This window comes from Odocoileus virginianus, chromosome 10, assembly GCF_023699985.2.
Source record: "Odocoileus virginianus isolate 20LAN1187 ecotype Illinois chromosome 10, Ovbor_1.2, whole genome shotgun sequence".
Classification (NCBI taxonomy): Eukaryota; Metazoa; Chordata; class Mammalia; order Artiodactyla; family Cervidae; genus Odocoileus; species Odocoileus virginianus.
The window spans coordinates 62,681,448-62,684,876 of NC_069683.1; the positions used below are offsets into that span (position 1 = coordinate 62,681,448).

At 35.6% G+C, this 3,429-nt stretch overlaps 1 pseudogene; it reads left to right on the top strand.

The window, feature by feature from the left end:
• The first annotated feature begins 395 nt into the window (after window positions 1–395).
• Window positions 396–693, top strand: LOC139037038 (peptidyl-prolyl cis-trans isomerase A-like; annotated as a pseudogene).
• Window positions 694–3,429: the final 2,736 nt, after the last annotated feature.

Consider the following 3,429-nt stretch of genomic DNA (forward strand, 5'->3'; position numbering starts at 1 on the left):
GGGAAACCCGAGCTCAGTCCCTGGGTCAGGAAGATCCCCTGGAGCAGGGCATGGTTACCCACTCTAGTATTCTCACCTGGAGAATTCCATGGACGGGGGAGCCTGGCAGGCTACGGTCCATTGGGTCTCAAAGAGTCAGACACAACTGAGACACTAACACTTTGACTTTTCCAGGCCTGTGGACACTGCCAGCCCAGAGCCTCCTGTTCTACCCAGCCATGGTCAGTCCGCCTGAGTTCTTTGACATTGCCATTGATGCCAGGCCTGCTGCATCTCCTTCTAGCTGTTTGGAAGAAAAAGTTCCAAAGACAGCAGAAAACCTTCATATTGTGAGCACTGGGGAGAGAGGATTTCATTGTAAAAGTTCCTGCTTTCACAGAATAATTCTTGTAAATATGTGCCAGGGTGGAGTCTTCACGTGCCATAACGGCACTAGCGGCAAGTTCATCTATGGGGGGAAAATTGATGAAAGTAACATCAGGGCCCTAGTACCTTGTCCATGGCAAACACTGGCCCCTGGGCAGTTTCCAGGTTTTTATGTGCATTATCAAGACTGAGTGGTTGAATGGCAAGCTTGTAGTCTTTGGCAAGATGAAAGAAAGCATGAGTATTGTGGAAGCCATGGAGTACTTTGAGTCCAGGAATGGCAAAACCTGAAAGAAGATCACCATTGCTGACTGTGGACAAATCTAACAAATTTGACTTGTGTTTTGTCTTAACCATCAGAACATCGCTTTTATAGCTCATGAGAGCATCCCTTCAATTCCATCTGCTCAAAATATCCTATAATCTTTGTTCTCACTGCAGTTCTTTGAGCTCCATATTTTCCTTATCTTTCTCTAAGTTTAGCTGTATTGAAGAGTTAAGTTTATGACTAGGAAATAAAAACTAAACAACAACAGAACACTAGCCTCAAAAGATTCTGAGAATTAAATATCATTGTTTTTGTTTGATCCCATTGCACTACTCAAATAATTCACTGTCTTCTGTAAGCAGCATGGATGTCTTCTTATTTTTGCCATTGTTGTTTTTCATCAATTCAACTACTTTATGTCTGCTGACTTGAGGATTTATTTCACTTGAATTTAAATAAATTACTCAAATAAATGCTTCTGTTGACATTTGGTTCATCATTTTCTGACTAATTTGTAGTCCCTCTCTGTATTTTTCTTCTTCTCTTGCTCTTCCCCTTGGTATCATGGCTATCTTTAGTGGTATGCTTAGATTTCTTTATCATTTTTGTATCTGCTATAAATTTTTGCTTTGTTCAGTTCAGTTCAGTTGTTCAGTTGTGTCCGACTCTTTGCGACCCCATGGACTGCAACATCTTAGGCTTCCCTGGCTATCACCAATTCCCGGAGCTTTCTCAAACTCATGTCCATTGAGTCGGTGATGCAATCCAACCATCTCATCCTCTGTTGTCCCCTTCTCCTCCTGCCTTCAATCTTTCCCAGCATCAGGGTCTTTTCCAGTGAATCAGTTCTTCATATCAGGTGGCCAAAGTATTGGAGCTTCAGCTTCATCATCAGTTAAACATAATTTTGCTTTGTAGTTACTACAAATCGTATATACAGTAACATATGTAAAGCAGTCTATTTTATGTTGATCACAGGGTCAGCTTGAGATGTAAAGGAACATACATGTTGAAAATGAAGGGATGGAAAAAGATATTTTATACAAATGGAAACCAAAATATGGCTAAGGTAGCTATACTTTTATCAGATGAAATACCCTTATAATGATTGTAAAGAAAGACACAAGAACATTGCCTAGTGACAGAGATTAATCTAACAAGAGGATATGGCATTTTGTAAATATGTATGCAACCAATATAAAAGCCCCAATATAGTAGCACCTAAATATAAAAGAAATATTAGCAGACCTAAATAGAGAAATAAAAAGTAAAACAGTAAAAATAGTGTACTTTAATACCTCACTTACATCAATTGATTGATGATCCAAAAAGGAAATCAATGAGAAAATATCAGTATTAGATATTAGGTCAGATGAACTTAACATACATCATTTGTAGCTTACTTAAAAAAAAGAAAAGAAACTTTATAGTTGAATGGTTCCTTCAGATTAAAAGGAACGATGGAAAGATAAACTGTAGTGATATTAGAAACCATAATTTAGGAATACACTTGAATGAAAACACAATAGAATTATGCTTTAATGAAAACACAATTATATTCTACTACTAGAATATAATATAATATGCCACAACATTAAGAATATGAATGTAAATTTGATCACAGAAACAGTTTACCATTGAGACATAATTAGATCCTTTTAAATGGTTATTTTGAATTAATAGATTTTGTTCAAAAGCAAGACCCCTATTTTTACTGCAGTGCAAAGCTGATGAAAGACACAAATATTTAGCAACATGAAAGAAAGCTTGGAACAAAAGAATGCATACATCATAGAGCTATAGGTATGAAATTGAATGTCAAGTTTCAAAATTTGGAGTGATATAGTAAGAATTCATTCATCCTGTCAACAGATGTTTATTGAGTGCCAACAAAGTGCCAGTAAATCTCTAGAGACTCCAAGGACAGCTCTTGAAAAGCATGCATGCACATATGCACACACACACACACACACGCACACACACACACAAACACACACCACACACACACACAAACACACACTGTTCCAGGTCTCATGAAACATATATTCTAGCAAAAATAAAATTATGATATAAACAACCATGTCAATCCAGTACATAGAATTTTTAAACTGATAACATTAGAAAATCATCATATAATTCAACCATGGCATTATATAAGTGAACAAAATAAAACACATTTTTTAAAAGGGAGTGATATATGAGAATGTATGTCTTCTGAAACTGAGATCAAAAAGAAAATGAAAAAACCAAACCAAAAAAAAAGAGAATGTTTTATATAATTTTGATTTTGTCTTCCAGTTTTATTGAGATATAATTAACATACAGCACTGTAAAAGTTTAAAGTACACAACGTAATTATTTGATACACATATTTGTGCTGGTTTTTTCAGTCAAAATAAAATATGTATTATTTCTTTTTATCAGGAACTTTATTGAACAATGTAGTTACCATTTTTTTCCTCACTATCTTCATCCATTTTTCAGGAAACTTCATAATTCCATCTTCCCAAAGTATTTTATCTTTTGAACAAAGAACTGTTCCAGGTCCCATTTATAGTATTTCGGGAATTAAATTTTCTTGCAATAACAGGATTTTGTAAACACTGAGGTAAAAGAAAATCTGAAGGTGCAATGTCAGGCAAACACAGTATATGAATCAGAATGTCGCAGTCAAGTTGTAAAAGTTTTTGCTTGGTTGTCAAAGAAACACGTGGTCTTACATTGTCCTCATGGAAGATTATGTGTTTCCTGTTAATTCTGGAGGCTTTACATAAAGTGCTGCTTTCAGTTAGTCT